The sequence below is a fragment of the Eumetopias jubatus genome, unplaced genomic scaffold (genome assembly GCF_037043125.1).
Source record: "Eumetopias jubatus isolate StellerSeaLion01/CBP00866 unplaced genomic scaffold, mEumJub1_p1.0 scaffold_1, whole genome shotgun sequence".
NCBI classification, from domain to species: domain Eukaryota; kingdom Metazoa; phylum Chordata; class Mammalia; order Carnivora; family Otariidae; genus Eumetopias; species Eumetopias jubatus.
In genome coordinates, this window is record NW_028274807.1 from 22,233,436 (window position 1) to 22,252,102 (window position 18,667).

An 18,667-nucleotide genomic window follows, 5' to 3' on the forward strand; every position below is an offset into this window, starting at 1 on the left:
CACCAAATATATTTCCATTTATTTAGATCTTTGACGTTTTCCAATATTTTGTAGATTTATGAATAAAATTCTATATATTTTTGTTAGATTTATATTTATTTAATTTTGGGGGTGTATTTTTGCAAATGGTAGTTTTCCCCTTTAATTTTAAATTCCAATAGTCCATTTCTAGTATGCAGGAAGACAATTTGTTTTTGCATATTAACCTCATAACATGCAAATTTCCTGTGCTTATTTATTATTTCTAAGTTTGTTTTATTGCCAGTTCTTTGTGATTTTTCTCCTGAGACAATGATGTAATCTGCAAGTAGAGATAATTCTTCCTTTTCTAATTGTACATGTTTCCCTTCTTTTTATTGTGTTATTACACTAGTTACAATTTCCAGTATGATGTTGAAGCATAGTAGTGAATAAGGACATTTTGCTTGTCTACAGATCTGTGAAATACACTGATTAATAACTGAAAGTTTAATTGACCTTACAAACTTGGTGCTAGTGCATGGTCATTTTATGCATTATTGGATTCAAGTTACCATTATTTTGTTATTGTTGTTGAGGATTTTTGCCTCTCTGTTTATGATAGATATTGCTTTGTTGTTTTTCATTTCAGTAATATGTCTAGTTTGTTGTGTTTGTTCCTCCTTAAGATTGTGATTTTTTTAAGTTTTTATTTTAATTCTAATTAGTTAACATACAGTGTAATACTGGTTTTAGGTGAACAATATATGATTCAACAATTCTATACCTTACCCAGTGCTCATCATGACAAGTTCACTTCTTAATTCTTAATCATTTATTTCACCCTTGCCCCAATCACCTCCTTTCCGGTAACCATCAGTTGGTTCTCCATGATTAAGAGTCTGTTTCTTGGGGTGCCTGGGTGGCTCAGTCATTAAGCGTCTGCCTTCCACTCAGGTCATGATCCCAGGGTCCTGGGATCGAGCCCCACGTCAGGCTCCCTGCTCAGCAGGAAGCCTGCTTCTCCCTCTCCCACTCCCCCTGCTTGTGTTCCCTCTCTCACTGTGTTTTTGTATGCTTTGGGTAAATACCCAATAGTGCAATTGTTGGATCATAGGATAGTTTTATTTTTAAATTTTTGTGGAAGCTGCATACTGTTTTCTACAATGACTGCATCAGTTTGCATTCCCATCAACAGTGCATGAGTGTTCCTTTTTCTCCACCTTCTTGACAACATGTATTGTTCATTTTAGCCATTCTGACAGGTGTGAGATGATATCTCATTGTAGTTTTGTAAAAGGCGAAAGATTTATGCATTTTGAAGAGAAACCAGAGTATTCTCATTGTAGTTTTGATTTTCATTTCCCTGATGATGAGTGATGTTGAGCATCTTTTCATGAGTTTGTTGGCCATCTCTTTGTCTTCTTTGAAAAAATGCTCATGTGTTCTGCCCATTTTTAATTGGATAACTTGTGTTTGGGGTGTTGAGTTGTTTAAGTTCTTTATATATTTTGGGTACTAACCTTTTATTGGATATGTCATCTGTAAATATCTTCTCCCATTCCATAGGTTGCCTTTTAGTTTTGTTTTTTCCTTCACTGTGTGAAAGCTTTTTATTTTGTTATAGTCCCAATAGTTTATTTTTGCTTTTGTTTCTCTTACCTCAGGAGACCTGCTAGAAAAATATTGCTATGGCCGATGTCATAGAAGTTGCTGCCTGTGTTCGCTTCTGTGTTTTTAATGGCTTCAGGTTTCACATTTAGGTCTTTAATCCATTTTGTAGTGTGTGTGTGTGTGTGTGTGTGCGTATGTGTGTGTGTGTGTGTGTGTGTGTGTGTGTGGTGTAAGAAAGAGGTTCAGTTTCATTGTATTGCATGTTGCTGTCCAGTTTTCCCAGCATCATTTGTTAAAGAGACTGTCTTTTTCCTATTGTATATTTTTTACTGCTTTGTTGAGAATTAATTGACCATATAATTGTGGGGTTATTTCTGGATTTTCTATTCTGTTCTATTGATATGTGCATCTATTTTTGCACCAGTACCATAGTGTTTTGATCACTACAGCTCTGTGGTATAACTTGAAATCTGGAATTGTAATACCTCCAGTTTTGCTTTTCTTTTTCAAGATTTCTTTGACTATTTAGGGTCTTTGTGATTCCTCACAAATTTTAGGATTATTTGTTTCTAGTTCTGTGAAAAATGTTATATGGTATTTTCATAGGGATTGCCTTAAATGTGTAGATTGGTTTGGGTAATACAGACATTTTAACAATATTTGTTCTTCTAATCCATGAGCATGGGATATCTTTCTATTTCTTTGTGGTGTCTTCAATTTCTTTCATCAGCATTTTATATTATTTTCCAAGTACAAGTTTTTCACCTCTGGTTAGGTTTATTCCTAGGTGCCCTCTTATTTTTGGTGCAGTTTTAAATTTTTGCCTAGTGTTAATGTCAGGGTGATGCTTTCCTCATGTATCCATGTAGAAATATTTCCTCTTCTCCTATTTTCTGGAATATATTGTGGAGAATTTTTCTTTTAATGTTTGTTAAAGTACACTGGTGAAACCATCCGTTCCATTTCTGGTGTCCATCTATCTGTGCTTTTGTCAATATGGCACAATCTTGATGATTACATAGTATGGGCTCTACTTTTTTAAAATCAAAATTGTTTTAACTATTCTGGTTTTCTCTTTTCTTTTGACATTTTTAATAGCTTCTTGATTTTTTTTTTTCAAAGAAAGACTAATGAGCTATGTCTTCTTATTTCCTAGGGTTTGTTTTTAACCTTTATTTTTACAATGATATACACATTTTAAAAATACAGCATGATGAATTTTGACATACATAGATAGTGAACATGTACGTAACTACAAGAAGTTTTCTTGTGACTAATACTTCTTTATATTCCATCTCTCTCTCTGACTATAGGCAACTACTGATCTGTTTTATGTCACTATAGATTTAGATCATAATTTCAAGAATTTTATACAAATTTTTAAAACAGCACATGCTATTTTAGCATTTGAAAAACTCAACATAAGTGTTTTGAGATTTACCCTTGTGTATAGCATTACTTAATTCTTTTTCATTGCTGAGTAGTATTCCTTTGTATCGATAAGCAAAAATCTGTTAGGTTGGTTCTAGGGTTTTGCTTTTACATAAAGCTGTAATGAATCAAGTATTTAAATTGATGTATTTATTTCTTTGGAGTAAATATGTAGAGTGTAATAGCAAAGTGACTTGGTAGGTGAATATATAAATTTCTAAATAATTGTAAAATTGTCTTCCAAAGTGTTTATGCAGTTATCTCCACAGTATGTGAGTTTTATAATTGTTCCACATTCTTGCCAACAGTTATAACAGGCAATTTTACATTTTTACCATTTTAGAGGAATTGTAGTGGTATACTATTGTGATTTTATTTTACATAATCCTAAAAACTGATTTCATTGAACAATTTCTCACTTGATTACTTGCCATACATATATCTCGTTTGATGAAATGGCTATTCAAAAACTTCCCCTGTTTGAATATAATGTTATGACTTGTTGAGTTGTAGGATTTTTAAATATATATTCTAGATACAAGACTTCTATTACATATATTTTACAAATGGTTTCTCCCTTTTTGTGAGAATTTTATACACAATAAAATATTTTTAATGAAAAAGATAAATAACTTTCAGATAAACAAAAACTCATAGGATTATTACCAGCATTTATGGAATATTAAAGGATGTTCTTCCAGCAGGAAAAAAGTATGATACATATAGAAACTTGGATCTATTAAAAATAAATAGTTTAGGGGTTGCCTGGGTGGCTTAGTCATAAGCATCTGCCTTAGGCTCAGGTCATAATCCCGGGGTCCTGGGATGGAGCCCTGCATGGACCTCTCTACTCAGTGGGAAGCCTACTTCTCCCTCTCCCACTCCCACTGCTTGTGTTCCCTCTCTTGCTGTGTCTCACTCCCTGTCAAATAAATAAAAAATTTTTAAAAATCTTAAAAAAATAAAAAAAAATAGTTTAGGAACTGGAGGGTGTTATGCTGAGTGAAACAAGTCAATCAGAGAAAGACATGTATCATATGACCTCACTGATAGGAGGAATTCTTAATCTCAGGAAACAAACTGAGTGTTGCTGGAGTGGTGGGGGGTGGGAGGGATTGGGTGGCTGGGTGATAGACATTGGGGAGGGTATGTGCTATGGTGAGCGCTGTGAATTGTGCAAGACTGTTGAATCACAGATCTGTACCTATGAAACAAATAATGCATGATATGTTAAGGAAAAAAAAAAAGAAGAAAGTAGGAGGGGAAGACGAAGGGGGTAAATCAGAGGGGGAGACGAACCATGAGAGATGATGGACTCTGAAAAACAAACTGAGGGTTCTAGAGGGGAGGAGGTGGGGAGATGGGTTAGCCTGGTGATGGATATTAAAGAGGGCACGTTCTGCATAGAGTAGAGCACTGGGTGTTATGCACAAACAATGAATCATGGAACACTACATCAAAAACTAATGATGTAATGTATGGTGATTAACATAACAGTAAAAAATTTAAAGAGAAAAAAAGAAAAAATAGTTTAGGAAATGGGTGAAGTAGATTTAAATGTGAATGAATTTATTATTATGTATCACTCTAAAAATTAAATGGTCCTATAAAGAATTATTTTTGATGCGTTATGGAATTTTATATAATGTAGATGTAAAATGACATAAAAAGTGGAAGAGAGGAATTAGTACCATATGATTTAAAGTTCCTACATGGCAATTGGAAACTTATCTAAGATCATTTGAAGGTAAACTATGATTAACTGTGTACCTATCTCAAATATCTTTACACTGTAATTCAAAAATATGTTTATTTTCTCTAATTCTTTCAGCAGAATTATTGGCCTGATGTGTCTACTATATCCTCCCCGGAAGTAGCTGTCATCACACTCAACTTTTATCTTGTAACATAAGATAAAAATGATACTGAAGATCTTATATTCAAAAATTACAAAATAATGCAACATACACACCTTACAAATCATGTTTACCACAGTAATCTGGTTTTATATAGTAACAAAAATTCTCATTTCAAAAGAGCTAAATCCAACAAGATGCTTTATAAAATAACATGAATTAAAACAAAGCAATCATTCAAAAACAAATAAAATACCAGTAAAATGATGCTGCTATAAAAATAAGTTGATTTAAAAATTCTTTCTGGAATAAAATTTGTAAATATCAATCAAGACTGTTAGAAACATTTTCCTGAAGAGCAAATACACACACACACACACACACACACACACACACACACACATAGATATATATAGAAATTTATACTAAAACAAAATAAAACAAAAATAGGAAGATCAAGTCAAATTTTCATGAGATTTTTCATTATTTTAGTTTATTTAGTAATATATTGAAAACCATAGAACCCTAGTCAATATTAGTAGACTAGAATATTAAGTAGAGAAAATACTACTTTTGTACAATTTCAAAAACAACAGAGTCCCATCACTTTTAAATGGGGATATTTTGAAACAAGTCACTTTCATATTGAAATTGTAACTGTATATGTGTGACTGTGTGGATAGTCAGAATTTTACTTGGAAAAGAATTAAAAAGTGTGGAAAATAACTTTATAGTTGGTACAGCACTAGCAGAAACACATTCTATTACTTATATTAATAGGAAAACATCCAAAATTTCCTGTGGAATAACGACTTATCTTGCTAAACTCTGAGTTTGCCCTAATCACTGTATTAGATAGGTTTTAAAAATAACCTGGATTATTTCAAGTACTTTTGCATGGTAATTTTCTTTACACTGGTAATTCATGTATGGATTTCTAATTAGGAAATAAACAACATACAACTTTTGTTATATTTCTAATTCTCTTATTTCAAAATTAAAAAGAATAGTTACTTGAACCTTTTTTCAAGGGCATTTTAAATCTCATTAGTAGTACTTCAAATTTAGGAAATATAGATTGGGAAATTATAAAATGATGAAAAAATTAAGGCTATATATATATACATCACAGTCTGTTAATTCTGAGTGTAACATGATATGAACAGAAAAACAAGTGTACCCAAATCTAGACCCATTCTTGCATTGGTAGAGTGATCTCAGTGGGCAATGTTACAAGGCTGAGACTTGTAAAAGAACGGATGTGAAGGAGTTAAAGAATATTGTAGTTTTCCATGCAGTTTGATTATATTCACATAGTTATGTTGACATATGACTAGAATTTCTAGTATTTATTCTAAAATAGGATATCTCATAGAAATATTTATTCCAAGTGGAAACAATTTTGGTCTTTAAATCTAAGTAATGTTATATCCCTGTTTATTACATACTGAAATGTATTTGGTCAAATTATAAAGGTGACAATAAAGATTGTTGTCTGAGATATTCAAGGGCTTCAGATTTTTTTTTAAAGATTTTATTTATTTATTTGACAGAGAGAGACAGCGAGAGCAGGAATACAAGCAGGGGGAATGGGAGAGGGAGAAGCAGGCTTCTTGCCAAGCAGGGAGCCCGATGTGGGGCTTGATCTCAGGACCCTAGGATAATGACCTGAGCCAAAATCAGACGCTTAACAACTGAGCCACCCAGGTGCCCCAAGGGCTTCATAATTTTAAAGGGCTGAAAATAAAATCTTGGGTTGAATATTTTTTTCCTAAAACTCCAGAAAAATAGTATAGTATACATACACTTACAAGTATCCTAAATCACATCAGCAAGTTTCCTTTGAAACTATTCCTTGTCAAAAATGAATGTTTTTCTAAAAATAAATAAATAATACAGTTTAACTTAGCATACAATTTTTATGTCAATGGCTCTTTAATATATTTACAGAATGTCAAAATACTTTCAAAAGTAGTTGAAGCTGTATGAGACTTAATGACCATAATTTCCTGTCTGCACTTTTAACAGTTATACTCATTGAAACTTTTGAATATATTCACAGTTGTATTCTCCGTAAAATTGAATATGTTGAGTTGATCGAATATCCAGAGGAACCAATTAAAGGTGGGATATTAATATTAACAAGAGTGTTTCATAAATGATGAAATTATTCTCTATTTTTTCTTATTGGAAGATAGATTGCTTTCCCTCTAGAGCTAAAAGCTTTTAAAATTTTGTTATTTATTAAAGTACAGGGTTTCTTTAAAAGTGAGACTAGAGTAACTCTACATGTAATCATCCTAGTTGGAAGTAGGAGAAAATGAACCCTCTCTAAAGTTATATTTAATCTATCCATCTCTTATATTCACGCAGAGAAGTGTTGCCAAAGGAAATTCAAAGAAGGTTGTGCATTGGGGCCAAGCTCCACTTTAGGAAATAACATTTGCTGATTATTCATTTGGGATTTTATAGAGGAATTTATGCAAATTAGATCATTCGACCTGTTTTCTGTCTACATTCTTTATTTGAAATGACTGATAGTCATTGATTTTCACATGATAGGAGTGTACAATACATAGTGTAAATATTAATTTATATATTTGAATAGTTTTAAGGAAAATTTTAGTTTTTGATATATAGATACTCCTAATTTGAAATAAGTCTAAAAACATATACAAATGTGAGAGAAGTGATGCTAGGAAGGTATGTAAGAGATATGTAAGTTTATTTCTAAAACTAGTGTACTGGATATTCACTGAATCCACAGATTCACAATTGCCATCCTGCACTCTTGCTTTCAATATACTTATTATTTAATTGAATTAAGAAAGATGACTCTATGCTATGCTCTAGTTTTGGATGATCACAGAAAACCATATATCACTAATTTATTACATTCAATGTATCAGCCTAAAATGCCATTGACTCACTATTAAACATTAAAAATCTTAATGAAAGTAAAAGTAAAATTAAACTGAAAAGCATTTTAAGGTGACTTTAAAGTAATATTAGACTAAATTGGGATGCATCTTACACACTAAGGAAAATGCTGCTTAACAACACTAAAATCATAATTAAATTTATAGTCAAATAGGATGACGGTCAAACAATTCAACTGCAGTATTATGTCACATGTTGTACTCTGTTTATAATATTCTTTCTAGTTGTGTCTATTAACAGGACCTAAGTATCACACTCCCATCCTTAATCTCAAGTTATGTAAACATCCTTAAGTTATATTTCATGTCGGGGTGCCTGGGTGGCTCAGTCGGTTAAGCAGCTGCCTTCCGCTCATGTCATGATCCTGGGGTCCTGGGATCGAGCCCCACGTCCGGCTCCTTCCTCAGCGGAGACCCTACTTCTCCCTTTCCCTCTGCCTGCCACTCTGCCTACTTATGCTCTCTCTCTATCTTTCTGTCAAATAAATAAATAAAATCTTTAAAAAAAAAGTTATATTTCGTGCCTCCGTATAACTTACTCCTCCATGGGTCAGTTAGATTCTTCTTCCCTCAATTACCCGTATCAGTGGTTACAATTAGAGTAGTTTGGACAGGCTCTTAGAAAAATTGAAAACATTGATTTGAGTGTATTGAGCCATTCCTTATATCCTATGATCTTTCCTAAAAAACAGTCTCTCTTTCACACACACACAATTACAACTTTTCCACTGTAGAAAAAAAATATTTTTTAAGATTTTATTTATTTATTTGTCAGAGATAAAGAGAGCACAAGCAGGAAAAGTGGTAGGTAGATGGGGAAGCAGACTCCCCGCTGAGCAAAGAGCCCAATGTGGGACTCGATCCCAGAACCCTGGGATCATGACCTGAGCCAAAAGCAGACGTTTAACTATTGAGCCACCCCTAGGCATCCCAAGCAGAAAATTTTTATATTTGGTTTTTACTAAAATATATCTATTGTCTGAAAGAAATATTATGTTACAGAATCATGATGATGCCATGAAAATTCAAAGCAATTCAACCATGTGTTGCTATCAAGTTCTACCATTCATTAAAACTACTAAACCACAAGTACCAGTATTTCATGGTTTATAGCTGCCTTTGTCTCTCAGTAATTGTTTTTCTTTGATACCCTAGACCAAAACAGAGGATAGCTCCATGTGTGAAGTAGTTATAAAAAAAAATATTAGAATGCACAGAATCCAAAGATTGCATTGTGTTTCACAAAAAATTTAAAATATTATTTGGTGTCCCTGTGAGTTTCCTCTAAGCCTTTGGAATACTTTTTGGGAACTACAGGATTAAATTCCTAAAATTATTAGGAAATTGTTACAAAAATCTGTATTTTTACATAGATGCAGATAGAACATCCTCTATGTAGGGTTTGCTTAATATATACAACATGTTTTTAAAAATACTGGGTTATCACAAAGTAAGGTTCAGTTCATAGACTGAAAGCATGACCTAAATCTAAAAAAAAAGTATATTCTTATGCATTTCAGTACATGAATCAACTAAAATGTGATAAAATTATATAATCCCAAAGCAGTCTAATATATGTTCGTAATTGAAAATATTTTTAAATTAGAAAATAATAAACACTAATATGATAAGAAATAGGTATAAATAGCATAGGAAACCACTTCATTAATTTTTAACATCAAAAAAAGGGGCAATACAATGGAGCAGAGATAGTCTCTTTAACAAATGGTACTGGCACAATTGGGTAATCATATGCAAAAAAATAATTTTAGATGCAGACCTACATTGTTCACAAAAGTTAAATAAAAATTAATCATTGACCTAACTTTAAAATATAAAACTATAATACTCCTAGAAAATAACATACAAGAATAGATTAGGAAAAAAACACAGGAAAAGACAAACAAAAACATATATTAAAATTTAATAATAGTAATAATAATAACAATAATTAAGTTTCTCTACTGCCAAGTTATACCCTCCCCTGCCTTTTCTACACTGTACTTGTTAAAAGAAAGTCACTATTTTCAGCTCACAATTAAGAAATAAGGAATTGCACTCCATGCTGTGGAGTTTACTTAAAAAAACAAATAAAAATAAAACAAAACAAAACAACTGAGGAATAAAGTTCTACTTCCTTTTAAGACAAATTGTCTACTTAATTATTTAAATCTTCATAGGTGATTTGTTTATTTTATTCCTAGTCTTTCATTTAATTATTCAATGATTTATTATTCCATAAATGCCTATTATCAATTGTTTGAAATGGTTTTCAAGTCAACTATATATTTACTAATACTTTGTCTGCTTGAACTACCAATTACTGAAATAGTGATATTTAAGAAAAATCTGTAAGATTGGATTTGTGTATTTCTGCTTGGAATTCTATAGTGTCCCCACCTCCCATCACTGCCCCCCTCACTCCACTCTTAGTCATTTTGATGTTCTTTTGTTAAATGCTTACACATTTAGGATTGGCTTGGAGAATTGATTCTTTTGTCATTAGGTAATGCTGCCCTTTGCCCCTGATAATTTTCCTTGTTCTGAATTTCGTTTTGTCTTAATGGGCAGGTGCAACAATCTATTCCTTCAAATTTTATTTGTCTGAGAATATATTTCTCCAATTTTGAAGGACGGTTTCTCTGGATATAGATTTCTAGGTTGATGGGATTTCTGCTAAGAAGTCTACTGTAATTAGTACCCTTGCTCTTCTAAAGATAGAGGAAAACTATCTTTAGATAGAACCAACGCCTACCACAAAATACTGGCTTGCTTCAGGATTTTATCTTTGTCTTTGGTCTCTACACTTCTGATATGTATGCCTAAATGTCAGTTTTTGTTGTTTGTTGTTGTTTTGTTTTGTTTTGTTTTTGGTATTTAATTGGCTTGGTATTCTCTGCACTTCCAGGATCTGTGGTTTTTGTTATTACTTTTGGAAAGTTCTCAGCTAAATATTTATTCTGCTCCATTTTTTTTCTTTTGTCTCCTTATTGTATTCTAATAATGTGTATTTTACACATTTTGAAATTGTCCTACAGTTCTAGGAAGGTCTTTTCTATTTTTTTCTCTTATTTTTTCTCTTTACATTTTAGTTTGGGGACTGTGGCAGTCAGGATTTTCCAGAGACCAGAACCAGTGGGATCAATCTTTCTATCTAGGCAGAAAGAAAGAGAGATTGGAGTTTAAAGAATTGGGTTACACAGTTGTGGGGATTTGGTGGGTCTAATCTCTATTGAACAGGGACAGGTTGAAAACTCCTACAGGAATTAATAGTGTAGTCTTAAGTGCAGAATATGTAAGACAGATTGGTCAGGGGGAAACTCAAGCAGAATTTCAGTGCTTCAGTGTTTTTTATTTATTTATTTGAGAGAGAGTGAGAGAGAGCTCGTGCACAAGCGGGGGTGGGGGAGGGGAAGAGGGCGAGGCAGAAACAGTCTCCCTGCTGATCAAGGAGCCCCACACAGCTCAATCCCAGGATCCCGTGATTGTAACCTGAGCCAAAGGGAGACACTTAACCTACTGAGCCACCCAGGCACCCTTCAGTGGTCAGTCTTGTGTCAGAATTCCTTCTGTCAGAAACTCAGTTTTTGCTTTAAGGTTTCCAATTTAGATGAGGCCCTTAACATCATCAAGAATGAGCTCCATTATACACAGTCAATTGATTGCAGATTTTAACTACAACTGCAAAATAACTTTACAACACCATCTATATTAGTGTTTGAACAAACAACTGAGCATCATAACCTAGTCAGATTGATACACTGTGTTTTCGATTTTTTGCATGTTTTTAAAATTCTGTCTTAAAGTTTCAATCTTCTTATAATACCAACCTGTTTTGTATATTGTGCATTTTTCCATTAGAGTCCTTAATATATTATACATAGTTATTTTAAATTCTGTACTAATAAAGCAAATGTCTATGCCATGTCTGAGTTTGGTCCTAATGCTTTGTCTCTTCATACAATGTCTTTTATTTATTTATTTATTTTGCCTTTGGCATGTCTTCTATTTTTTTGTTGAAAACCAGTCTCCAGGGGCGCCTGGGTGGCTCAGTCGTTAAGCGTCTGCCTTCGGCTCAGGTCGTGATTCCAGGGTCCTGGGACCGAGTCCCGCATCGGGCTCTCCGCTCCGCGGGAAGCCTGCTTCTCCCTCTCCCACTCTCCCTGCTTGTGTTCCCTCTCTCGCTGTGTCTCTCTCTGTCAAATAAATAAATAAAAATCTTTAAAAAAATGAAAACCAGTCTCCATTTATTGACAATATGAACTGAATAAATAGATCCTGATGTAAGGATTTATGTTGGCTTCTGCTTAAGACTTGCTCTAGCCATAGGCGGCTTCAGATTCCTCCCGTGCTTCGTTTTTGTTTCCCTCTTGACTTCTGACTTTCCTTATTGGTTCTCCAAGAATCTTAGTCTTGCAGCTTTTCCAGTTATGATTCACCATTATTACATGGTAGCCCTGTTGATATTGGGGTAATGTGTGAGAACAGGTGTGTTATATGATTTTCCAGTTAAGTTTCAGTCTTTAGTAGGCCTGTATCTCTCTGGTTGTGACCAAATTTACTAGTGTTGTCTCTAGTATAAATTTTCCTCACTTTAGTGAGGCAAGACTGAAGAGAACTGGAAAGAAAGGAATGAAACTGAGGGTTCTAGAAAGAAGTGGGGTGGGTGGATGGGTTAGCCTGGTGACGGGTATTAAAGAGGGCACATTCTGCATGGAGCACTGGGTGTTATACTCAAACAATGAATCATAGAATACTACATCAAAACTAATGTTGTAATGTATGGTGATTAACATAACATAATAAAAATTTAAATATATATATATATATATGTATATATATATATATATATATATATATAAAACAAACAAAAAAAAGGAATGCCTAAGTCTCTGGGACAATGCACCAGTAATGTTTTGCTCGCTGGGCAGGAGACTTTTATAATCAAAAGGCATTGGACATATTCATAAGGACTGGTTTTTCCCTCTTCCTGCCAGAAGCATGCAGGGATCTTTCTCAGATCTTCAAAAAGAGATTCTGAATAAGGTTCCTGGAGGTAAAATTCCACAAAATTGTGAGGGACCCTCTGATGTTGCAGTCCCCTGGTGAATCTCAATCTCAGTCTATTCTATTCTCAACTTCTAGCAGTTCATCAAAATTATCATTTAACAATTTCTACCTGCTTATCACTTTAGAGGCTTCTACTCCACATATGCAGTTGTTGGCTATGAATCTCAGGATTGGTCCATCTCTCCAAAATTTGGGTGGAAGTTTGCCCTTTGACCTCAGTTCTTTGATGGGTCCAAGTAAAGTTGTTGACTTTAGTTAGTTTTGCTTTTACTTGTAAGGATTTTCTTACACCCTTGGAAGCTCTCCAGACTTCCAGGCTTTTCAAATGTCAGAGCTGCAACCAGAAGTCCCTCGCCAATAGTCATGAACCAACCTAGGCCCCAGCAAATACATTAAATATTTTTTCACTTTACTTGTAAATGAGTATATGTATTACTTTCAATGATGACATAAGTGAGAAGTGAATAATTGACAGTTTTCATGGCATGATTAAATTACTCAGTATTCTATCACCTCCCAAATGTCAATTTGCTTCTTTTTTTTTTCTATATATGTGATTATAATCCTCAATGTAATTTCTCTTTCTTCATTGAAATTCATGTGCAATTTTAGAATTACATATTCCAAATGTGTAAATTCTTCTAGAGTATTACTTGTGATTGGCAACATCCATAGCAAACCAAATGTAACGGTGGAAGAATACTAAACTGATGCATTGTTGTAGAATAAACTTTAGATTAGGCAATACGAGAATCTCAATTTAAGTCCTTCCATACTAATTTGCCAAAAGACCTTCATAAAAAGAGCTAAACACCCTATATACTGTTTGACTCCTTATGTATATAGGCTCCAACTGAACTCATTGTCTCACTTGTAAGTTAAGTCAAATTCCAACAGTGTTTTTTAGCTTTCATAACTGAGGAAAATATTTTGAATGAACTTCTTTTATGCCAACATTTATTCTGTTTTTAAAAAGCTTTCCACCAAAGGTTTACTTAGGTTTTATAAAGGCTTTATCAATGAGACCTTAAACTAGTCTTCACTTAAATTCTATACCCTTTGCTCTCATTTCTTCAATTCCAATGTTAAAAAAATTCTTAAAACAATGCTATTTTCCTATTTAATTACTTAAAATTAATTTATAGGATTTATTTTTCTGAATATGCAACTATTCTTTCTTAACCCTAATACTACTCATGCTTTTCCTAACCAAAATTTGTTCTTCCCAACTAGATAAAAAACTTCAATAAGTTAGAAGCACCTGTGTTTGTGTGTGTGTGTGTGTGTGTGTGTGTGTGTGTGTAATATTAGTAACTAGAATAGTCACTGGAGAGTAAGGTATTTTTATTTATTTATTTTTTTTACTTTTATTTATTTATTTGAGAGAGAGAGAGAATGAGAGATAGAAAGCACGAGAGGGAAGAGGGTCGGAGGGAGAAGCAGACTTCCTGCTGAGCAGGGAGCCCGATGCGGGACTCGATCCCAGGACTCCAGGATCATGACCTGAGCCGAAGGCAGTCGCTTAACCAACTGAGCCACCCAGGCGCCCAAGTAAGGTATTTTTAAATAAATGTATTTGTACTTAATTATATTTCCCTGTAGTCCAGCAATTCTGAAACATTTTATTTTGAGAAATCTTACATGTTCAAAAATTATTGAGGCCCACTGAAGAGTTTCTTTCATAATTTAAAGTCCATCTATATATATCATGTTAGAAATTATACTGAAGTTATTTTAAGTTATGTATTTTTTAAAAGTAACAATACCTTCATTGCATAACATAAACAACATAAATTTATGAAAATAATTATTTTCCAAAGCAAAAAAATTAAGGAGAATATAGCATTGTTACATAGTTTTAGAAACCACTTTAATGTCTAGCTTAAAGAAAGACTGGGATTCTCGTATCTACTTTTGTATTCTCTCCATTTGCATTCAATTTGCTGTTCATTATAGCCTCTGAAAATTTGCAGCATGCATACATGATAACGAAGATTAGACAGTGCAAATAATGTTTTAATATTTGTATAAAAGTAGTTTTGATTTCATGGACATACTGAAAGTATATTCAGGACCCCCTGGGTCACATTTGAAGACTCTTGTTTTAAATAATGAGCATATCATAGAAGGGTTTTCATTTCATTTATATTAGATTTCTAGTATAGCACTATCACATCGTGAGTGATTTATATATATATAATATTAATTTGTTATGTAATTCTAACATATAGAAAAGTTTTCAATTTAAATGCAGCTGAAATTTGTATTGATTCTTGTTTTTATTACCAAATAATAATAATGAAAGAAAGATCAAAACCAGAAGTTACTTGTGGGTTATGATTTAGTTTCCATAAAAAATATAATAATAATTATAATAGATAATCTGTTATACATCATAAGCCAAATTGCTTCTCTTATAGAGTCTATTTATTTTTTTAATATATTTTTTAAGATTTTATTTATTTATTTGACAGAGAGAGACACAGCAAGAGAGGGAACACAAGCAGGGGGAGTGGGAGAGGGAGAAGCAGGCTTCCTGCCGAACAGGGAGCCCGATGTGGCGCTCGATCCCAGGACCCTGGATCATGACCTGAGCCGAAGGCAGACGCTTAATGACTGAGCCACCCAGGCGCTCTATTTATCTTTTATTTGGCAATATTTTATAATTTCTTCTGAGATTTTAGCTCATCTGTTTTGGTAACTTAGTTTAGTCTTTCTATTTGGAAATTTTATTTGGAAAAAGTTTTTATTCATGATACAATATTTTAGTTTTATTATTAGCTTTTCTACATAATTCAATGATTTTTGTTCTGGGGCTCCAGGGAACATAGAGAAGTAACAAAAGGAAGAAGGATGGCATAAAAAATATTGTTTTTATACAAAATAAATCTTATACAGATATCCCTAAAATTAGCTATGGTTTCTCTCAACATCATCAAATCAAATAATGCCAGGATTTTTCTTTTCCTTTCTAGAATGTCTTGCATCCATTTCTGAGAATTTTCCAACTTCTAAGTTGTACCTGATGTTGAGCTGAGAGGAATTTAAGGAAGTAAATATAAAAATGTGAAGTTTCAAGAGTGTTCACTACACTAAAATCACCACCTAGTACAAATAAGAAAATAGTGGCAAAATCTCAAGACTTAAAGGGAAGATAGAAAACCTTAAGGACACATTCCATCAACAATAAGAGGCATAGAAGACAGCATAGCAATTATTTCAATGCTGAGGGAAGTAATTTTGAATGTAGTACTAGACATGTAACCAAATGTTCATTCATATCAGAAGAAAACAACATAATTTTTATAACACAAGAAGTTAGATTATAACTAACCCTTACACAACTAAACAATTAAGCAGCAACAAGGATAACAAGAATAATAACAACTCCAGAAAGGTAGTGTTAGAATGTAAGACACAATATCGAAATATGTTTTATTCAATTTTTTATTAAATGTAAATAATAATTACTGTCAAAATTTGATACTGAAATATTATTGTAAATTCTAGATAATCTATACTGAAAGTGAGAACTAAGCAATGGGGTAAATGGAAATAAAACCTGATTTTGTTTGGCTACAAATTACAGTTGGAATTTAGAAGTTTTGTGAAATATGAATTTTAGATATTCTAATGAAAAAGAGAAGGATAAATGCCAAAAATAAAATATAAAGTGTATTTTCAAACACAATAAAATAATTTAAAAAGGCAGTGGTAGAATTAATTATATTATACAGGGAAAAAAGCAGTAGAAAATAAAAGAACAAAGCCATGTATGCAATTTATCAATAAAATACCAGAAACTCAGATTTTAAAAAAATGAAATGTACAGTGTTTATATCTTTCCATTGTTATACAAGAGACAAGTCAATATCAGAGCAGTGCTTATAAAATTGGGCTTTCTTATCCATAGGTCTTGAGACCTCAATCATAGTATACCAAGAGACTATACTTAGTTATAATGCACTTGATTCAATGAGATGTTCTTGTGACATTTGTATTATATTTGATAACTTATAGAGACAGAAGAAAATTTCCAATATTAATTATTTTTTCCATGAGAATATGTTGTCTAATTTATAATAGGTTTTTGGAAAAACCTTGAGGGGAAATTAGACATCAAAATAACAACTTCAAGGTAAAGCTATTCATTTCGTTGACCTATGGTGACAATTCCATTTAGCCATGATTGTGAAAAATCTACTTATTACTCTAATTAAGAAACACTGCCCCACTGCCTCTCCATGGGTTTGAACTTGGCAGGCCCGCTGTGGGCTGCAGGGCTGTGGGAGGTTGGTTCACCTCCATCCTACGTACTGTCCTTGGTCGCCTGCTGGTCCAGGTCCTCATGGCAGGCGCCCAGAGGCAGGGATTGGCAATGGTGACATTCTGCTTGTGATTACTGCTGCTGAGCTGCAGCAAACTCACCATGTGGCTGTTCTCTCCCCTCAGCCACCAGAGCTTCCTGTTTGAGGACAATGGCCAGGGGAGGATGAGGAAGATGTGGATGAAGATGCTCATGATTCAGAGGTTAAGGTGGCGAGCCTGAGAGTAGTAGAGGTACAAAATTGCTCCAGTGTGGTTGAATCAGGAGATAACCAAGAAGAACAGAAATGGGTGGACCTACCCAGGAAGCCACCTGACCCCATGGGAAATGTGATTTGTTGGCAAAGAAAAAGAACATGACTGTCTGCAACAGAAAGCTCTGCAGGAATTAAAGCAACAGCAAGAAAAAAGAAAAGAAAAGGAAGAATGTGAAAAAGGTAATTGCTGAAGAAAAGCATAAGGAATGGGTTCAGAAAAAGAATGAACAGAAAGGAAAAATGGAAGAAAATTAATAAAGAAATGGAGGAAAATGCAGCAGAGGAACTGGAGAAGGAACATTTGTAAGAAAAGGCAAAAGAAAAAAATATCAAGAATGGTGAAAGAAAAAAATGCTGAAAAATGTTATAAGAAGAAAAGGAAAAAGCAAAACAATGGCAATGTGGATTGCAGGGAAAAAAAGTTTTAAGGAGTGGTTGGAAAATTTCAAAAAATAAACCTTGTCTGCCTGCAGAGATCTATGGTTATGCCAGTGGAAAACACAGAATTCTACAGTGGAAATTCTGATTGAAAATCAGCCTCTCATAATCCAGTCCCATGGAAATCCACCCATATGTCTCCTTCCAAAGAAGCTAAGGACCTATGAGGAAAGAAGACTAAAAGTCCTGTGATAATTTAGGCAAGACGCTCATTGTTTCTGGTTGTTCAGAGTGGGAAGTAGTCTTTTGTCTTGGAACTCTGTGAAGAATACAGAGATAGTGGATGTGGGAAATGCTTTCCCCTGGAGCTAATTTTAAACTTAGAATCATTTTTCACTGCTCAGTCAACCCCTCAACATTTGATGTGATTATTGGCAAGTTCAAATTTTTGCATTTGTATATGTTGTTCTTAGAATTAATTGAGGAATGTGTTTTACAAATTTTCATTTTTATAGGTGATTTAAGTTGATCTTGGGATATTGTTTCACAGGGTAAGTGACTGAATATCTAACAATTGTGTTTATATGTAGCTTTTATTAAAACTACACTGTAATACCAATAAAACTGACAATCATATTGTGTTAAAAAAAACACTGACTGTGAATAGATATTTGTTTGAATACATATGTACATGCTTCACTGAATGTTACATGTTAGTGTTTTATTTATGTTCTATTTAATAATACTAATAAGTTTATTTTTTCACATACTGTATTAATTCTGAAATTCGACATGAGAAAATTGAGATTATTCTGTTCTCTCTGTAAATTTTCACTCA

General features: G+C 33.3%; 2 pseudogenes; one reads left to right on the forward strand and one right to left on the reverse strand.

Annotated features, from left to right (window-relative positions):
- The window catches only part of LOC114217728 (protein downstream neighbor of Son-like), a 98,801-nt pseudogene extending 85,568 nt beyond the window's left edge, over nt 1-13,233 (reverse strand).
- Nucleotides 13,234-16,408: 3,175 nt separating this feature from the next.
- On the forward strand, nt 16,409-18,089 carry LOC114217733 (coiled-coil domain-containing protein 34 pseudogene; annotated as a pseudogene).
- The last annotated feature ends 578 nt before the right edge of the window (nt 18,090-18,667 follow it).